Below are 7,284 nucleotides of genomic sequence, written 5' to 3' on the forward strand. Positions count from 1 at the left end.
AAGAAATGAAGTGTGGTCTTGTGGTTAAGGAACTGGAATGGAACTCAGGGACAACTGGGATCTTGGCTCTACCACAGCCTTCCTGTGTGGCTGTGGGCAAGCCACTTAATCTGTGTCTCATTTTATAGCTGAAGATATCTCTTCGTGGCAACAGTGTCCGTGAAAATGTCCAGTGGGACCCTGATCTCAAATGGGACTTATGGTACTGTACTACTACTATTAATATGGTATCGCTTGTGACAATGGTATAGCTTGTGACTACTATTAATACTGTATAGCTTGTATATTGATTAAAATAATGAAGTCAAAGAAAGAAGTATTAATTTGGTTTCCCCCATCAGCTTCCCAGTCTCGCTGTCAAAGAATCCCCTTTTCCTTTCATATTCTATCTCCCTTAAAGGGTATTTTAGAATATTTGAGCCACTAGCCGAGAACTCCATATAACTTTTTTTTCTCAATAAAGTAGATTTAAAAGATCCACTGAAAGAGATCTAAAAGACTTCCAGGATTACAGACAAGATGATAACATGGGAAATCAAAATTCTACTTACAAAAACACCTACTTGTATGGTATTTTAAATTCAACAATTAGCTGATCTGAATTTTTTTTAAAGTACAACTATGAAATCATATGATTGTTCTAATCCAACATTGGCCTTTGCCTTACAGATGCTTTTGCTAAATGGCCTATTGAGGTGGCAGCAGGAAGGGGGAAAAGAGAAATTAGGAAGGAGTCCTTTAAACCAGGGCTGCCGGAGACCTGCTGGCAGTGGTTACTGGTCAGGAGCCATGGGAGTGTGGGGAAGGAGAAAATGGCTCAGCTGCCTGTGACTGATTAGGCATGAGCTCCCTCCTCCCACTCAGACTGGCTCTTTTGAAGTGCAGCAGCTGTGGAGCTGCAGGACACAGGAAAGGGTCCTGGGGGAGCTATAACTGAATGTGTGTTTGACACGCCTCTCCTAGATGCTTCGGACCATGTCACAGGACAGACACAGCCCTAGCAGCACTAAAAGATGACCAACTCATGGCAAAGGATGGAGGCCACATCTCAGTGCAGATTCTACTCTCTTGCTCCATAGCTTTTGGGACAGTCAGCCAATACTGAGCCACTTACTGGTACAGCAGGAGTTAAATAGCGCAGCACTGCAATGGCTCCAATCTTCCCTCATCCAGAGAGTAGGGATAGACTTCTCTACCATCAAGGCCCCCCTCCCCTTCCCTCTCCTCCCACATGGAATCTCCCAGGGATCCATCCTGTACCCATTCCTCTTCAATACCTATCTGAGATGACAGAGAGAAATGTTGAGATGACAGGGGCTGTGCTGCCAACATAACATCACCCACCACCTCTATATTTCATCTTCCACAGAAGCAACTAGTGCCATTAAAAGGATGCCACGATGTCACCCTGCCTAGAAGGAGATCAGCCCCTGAATGAAAAACAGGTGGCTCAAACACAACCCACATGATGCTGGTTGGAAGGGGAATATGCTTCAGGGAGTTAACTGGAACACAGTCTTCTGCTTCCATAATAAGCATCTACCCAAAAACCCACTCTGCTTATCATGGTGGTGTGAAGTTTCAGGGACTCTTCATTAACTTTAAATGATTAGGTACCACCAGTGGCAAAACCGCATCCTTCCACCTTCAGATTGCTTGGAAATGTCATCTCTCCCATGAAATCTTGGCCACAGTAATCAATGTCTTTATCTACCCCAGACTGGATTACTGTAGTTCACTGAATGGGGAAGCACTGCAGAGATTCCAGCAAAATGTAGCCACCTGCCACCTCAATGCAATGGGGTGCTGTGAACATATCACCCAATCCTCTGTTCTCTGCACTGACTCCTAGTTTACTTCTGATGCCCGTTCAAGGCCTTGGTTGTGATCTTCAAAGCCATCAATTGATAAGGACTCACTTACATCTGCAACTGCAAGTCCATCTATGACCTGCCAAGATACTCATGCTCTTCTGGGACGCTGAAACTCACAAAACTCAGGGCAAAGCTCACAAGATGCAGGAATAAAGCATTCTTGATCTGGGGATGGAATGAGCTTCCAGAGAACTTAGACAACCTAGAGTAGGGATCGGCAACCTTTGGCACGCAGCCCACCAGGGTAAACCTCCTGGTGGCCTGGGCAGGTTTATTTACCCGCCGCGTCCGCAGGTTTGGCAGATTGCAGCTCCCACTGGCTGTGGTTCACCGCTCCAGGCCAATGGGGGCTGCGGGAAGCAGCGGCCAGCACATTCCTCGGCCCGTGCTGCTTCCTGCAGCCCCCATTGGCCTGGAGCAGCAAACCACGGCCAGGGGGAGCTGCGATCGGCCAAACCTGTGAACGCGGCAGGTAAACAAACTGGCCCGGCCTGGTCTGCCAGGGGGCTTACCCTGGCAGGCTGCTTGCTAAAGGCTGCCGATCCCTGATCTAGAGTTTACTCTTCTTTTAGAGCATATTACAACACTCTCTTTGAGAAAGCTCTCTCACCATAACTAGACAGAAACCTCATATTTCCAGGTAAGCCAGAAGACTCCATGAAGTCTATTAGGCACTGCACCATAAAATGTAATTGAATTGTGAAGCACTTGGATACTGTGTTGATGGGAGCTAAAACTGTGTTCTATGATTGCAGAATTGGTGACCTTTTCCAAGTGAATTTAAAATTTCTCTGCCTGTATTTCACTATGTCCATAAATCTTCCTTTGAGGCCTCTAAAATATTGCCTTGCCTAAGTACCCGAAAAGAAAAATCTTCTTAATAGCTCCTTTCCTCCCTGACATGTCTATCTTCTCTCACCAGCATGACTGCTTACAATTCTGTCCTCTCTTCTTATCCAGCTTGCCCTGTTTAGACATCATCATTCTCAACCACAGAAGGAGGTGCCTGCCCTGTAGAGCTACTAAGTCAGTGGTGGGCAACCTGCAGCACGCGGCCTGTCAGGGTAATCCACTGGCAGGCAGCAAGACAGTTTGCTTACATTTGCATGGCCGCCCGCAGCTCCCAGTGGCCACGGTTCGCCATTCTTGGCCAATAGGAGCTGCAGGAAGTGGCGGCCATCACCTCCCTGCGGCCCGCACTGCTTCCTGCAGCTCCCATTGGCCAGGAATGGTGTACCACAGCCACTGAGAGGTGCAGGAGGCCGTGCAAATGTAAACAAACTGTCTGACAGCCCACCAGCAGATTGCCCTGACGGGCCATGGGCTGCCCACCACTGTACTAAGTTCTGCTGGACCTGAACTCCTTCTATGGTAATGAACTTCACAGGACAGGGACATCCCACACCTATGGAGCATCCGAAGGGGTGCAGGAAATGAGAGGCCTATTGCAAACCCCGACCAACTTACTCTGGAAAAACATGAGGAAGAATGTGAATGATAGTCATTTCCCCTTACACTTTGCTTCAGACTTTGCCTCCATGTAACCTGGAGGAACCTGAGGAACTATGATGATTAGAGAGTCACAGGAAGGCAGGGCCATCAACACAGAAGTCCATACTTCTGCACAGGCCCTGTGCCACTAATGAGGAGCTATTCCCCTTGTTCCCTGGCAGTGTAGCTCCCATGAGCTGCATTATTCTGGTCTCCCCCTGGAGGGTACGTGTTGAGGGGGCACCGAGGACCAGATAATACAGCTCCAGAAATCTCCACAGTGCTCAGGGGAAGAATCAGTAGGTGGCCCCAGTCCCACCCCATCTGGGGCTGCCCATTCACTGGCCTAGTACTTCCCCTTGTGCAGATCCCAGTTCTGTGAAGAGCCTTCTGTGGGGTCCTAGTGAGAGGGTGAATGGTGCCAGAGGGAGCTGGACTCCTCTTTTGTGTGTAAAGGGAGAGAGGAAGGCTCAATCCACACATGGATTGGGGGTACACAACTGGATCCTGTGTGTTGTGAAGTCATTTTTTGTAACAGAACTCATCTTGAATTTGCTCTTACTTCCTGCATAGCTTCCTAAGGGCTGAAGCCTTAAGAGAAATATATTTTGCAAATTCTTCTATAACTCTTGAGCAGCTACTTTACTCTCTCCCTCTCAAGAAAAAAAAAGTCACATATGGGGAGGGCTGCATACTCTAAGCATGACCCTGATTTTCAGGCCTACCTACTCATAAATGACACTGCTGATGAATTGTTGTTCTTCAGTAACATAGACTAGGGATTAGAATTTAAATTTTTAGAAGCTGGAATATTTTGATGGAGTGTGGGCTTGTTTGCTGACACACACGGTTAGTTAACACTTCAACAGCCAAGTTAGACTGCACAAGTCACCCAACATGATTAACTTTTTCCAGTTCTGTGACACTGTCTCAGCAACTTGACATGGAGACAGGACAGGCTCAGTTGTTGGAATAGGCACTACCCCACCCACTATATATTGTTAAACATAGCAACTATTGTTAGAGAGGCAGCTATATTGTATAATGTCCTTGTCTTTAATTACTATAGGCTGTTTATCCCTCTTCCCAATCTCCATTACTTTAATTGAAGAACTTGTGTTCTTCAGAAATATTAAGAAATACATTATAGTCAAAAATTAAATGTCAGCAATTAAATAAGACCCCCAAATAGCCTGTTTTTAGAGAGACAACTGGTAAGATGTGATACTAAAATTTAATAAACCCAAAGTGTATGCAAGTGCTGTAAAATAAGGCTAGACTAACAAATGATATATTTTAAATGGTATTTAGTGCCAACAACAATCATTTTTAACATGTGTGTTAAGTGAACTTTGTACTTATGAAAAATGTCAGTCTGAGCATTTGATACAAAAGTTCTACTAAGACAGAGGTTTTTTTACAGCACGGGCAATATATTTCAACCCACTGCTGATCAGTATTCTCCAAATGTAGCCAATCCTGCACTAAGGACCATGTGGTGTGAGAGGATGCCTACATCTATGCAGAGCTCAGAGCTCTACTCTAGAAGAGTAATAATTTGCTTTCCATAAGCAATACAATTAATGTGCTCTTTCATGATTGCCTATGGTGGCTTTGTGATTTGGGCACTAGTCTCCATCTAGTTCTTGTTGAATCATCAACCCATTTCACAAAGGCTATAAAAGAGCTATCAAGTAACAATTTCTGGTAAATGTTCCTCTTCTACTCAAACAGGTGATTCACTGTATCCCATTGCCAGGTCCTGGAGCTATGTTGCCTTTATTCTGTATTTATATTTTAATAAACATTTTATTAAATGCTTGCAAGGTTTTACAATGCCATACTTCTTCCACAGAAGACGGTCAACATATTTTGTTTTATACCCAGAGTTGCTCTTGTTGGGTGTTTCAATGTGCTTTTTAAAAAAAGTTTGATGGTTGAAATCTTTAGAATTTTCAAAACTTTAACGAATCTTTTTCATGAAAAGAGTTCTCCAGTGGTTTGACCAGCTCCAATATTTAGTAAAATAAAAGTGAGACTCTGACCTCAATTATGTCAAGTGTGTCTAAAAAAAAAAAATCTCTGTAACCAGAATAGAGCATCTGCTTAACCCAAGGCCTGCATTCTTAGTTAGTGATAGACATGTGTCCCAGGCAATGTTTAATTTGTAATGAAAGAGGTGCCGGGGCTCAAGCAATTAGATGCCAGGGTTCAAGCAATGTTTTTACATTAATAACTGATGCAACAAGCCTGTAGGTGCTGGGGCTATGAACTGATAAGCCTAGAGGTGCCAGGACTCAGCCCTCGCACAAAGTAAGCTTTGGCATCATGTATGATAATCCTTAGCAGAGGAGTTAGAATGCTTAACTAAATTAACCACTATGTGTTTTAAGTTCAACAACATACGGGCAAGATTTTCAAAAGTAACTAGTGATTTTAGGAAGCCCACCCTGACACACCTAAGGGACCTGATCTTCAGAAAGTGCTGAGCTTCCATTTTCTGAAAATTAGGCCTTGTAGACAAGTAGATGGCCCTGTGTGCCCTCTTGTGGCCAGGGTGTCTCTTCCCTGCCCTTTATTCTTCCTCTTCCAGGCCTTTTTTACAGAGATTCCACACACTTGCTTGTCCAATCGTCACCCTTATAAGGTCTGGGTTTATTCAGATAATAACTGAAAAGTAAAACTCTGAGTCACAGAAATCTGTCCCCAAAGCATGGCTCTCCTCAGAGCCTGGGTGAGTGAAAGGGTTCCTTCATCTAGTCCGTTCTATGAATTCTTAGGGGGTGACCCAGCTCGGTTTGGCTTGTAGCTGTCCTGCTCAGAGCTGACTCCCCTGTAGACTTCCCTGAGTCAGCTCCCCGAAACAACAGCTTCGGCTCTCTTATAAGGAACCATCTGCTTGCAGTTCCTTCCCCGTGCCAGGTGTCTCTGATTAGCTCATTTAGCAAGACTGCTCCAGGCTTCAAATCTTCTTCAGGCAGCTCCCTCAATCCCTTTGCTATCTAACATACCACCCCCTGCCTGGAATGGGCGTGTCAGTCACTGCATGGCTTGCCACCTTCATTTGTCCCGAACAGAAAGTCTGCATTCTGGTGGTTCTTGCTGGGATGATGCTCTAAACAAAAGGGCCATAAGGTGAGGTTCAAATGGCTAACTCAGCCATTTGAATCTTTTATCTGGAGCTACTGGAGTACTCCACGATCACTGATGAGAAGAAAGGGGGTCTGTGGCAAGACCCACTCACCCCTGCCTCTGCTTAAATGCACAAACAGCTAAGAGACATTTTTGCTGGTAAAACACCCGGTTGCAGCTTATTTACAATGTTGGTTCCCACCACCTTTGTACACTATACAGCTGCGCTCCTACAGTTGTAGGAGCCTTCAGCTCCTAGGCAAGCAGGGAAGAGCAATCACTCTCTGTCTGCTCCCGTCACTCCCTTCCTATGACTTTTTGTATCCTCTGCCTAATGGCTTTATTAGCCTTCCAGCTCTCCCCCACCCACAAGTTAGGCACACCTCTTCCTCACCAGGTCTGTTATGCAGTGTTTAATTGGTGCTGCAGTGATCAGAGTGCTGGCTCAGGTGCTGTTGCCCAACACTTTGTTACAAGGTCCCCAACAAATAATAGCACAAGAGCTTTCCTAGTCCAGTGTATTTCTAGATGATTCTTCTTGAGGACTGAATAGCAGCTTTCACGGTGCAGAAATTTCCTGCTCATATATAGAATAGGATGTTCCTGACCTTGGAACATCTGGGGCAGTACTGCTCTGTGGCAGTGCTCTGCCCAGGGCTCTGTGTGAGGTGTCCATGAGTAAAATTAATTCTTGTGAAAAATCAGGGCTACACAGTATGGGTTTGTTACAGAGAATCCGCTTAATTTCTTGGAATGCCTGGTCACAACGGGGAGACCAAGTGACCTG

The sequence above is a fragment of the Lepidochelys kempii genome, chromosome 1, assembly GCF_965140265.1.
Source record: "Lepidochelys kempii isolate rLepKem1 chromosome 1, rLepKem1.hap2, whole genome shotgun sequence".
NCBI classification, from domain to species: domain Eukaryota; kingdom Metazoa; phylum Chordata; order Testudines; family Cheloniidae; genus Lepidochelys; species Lepidochelys kempii.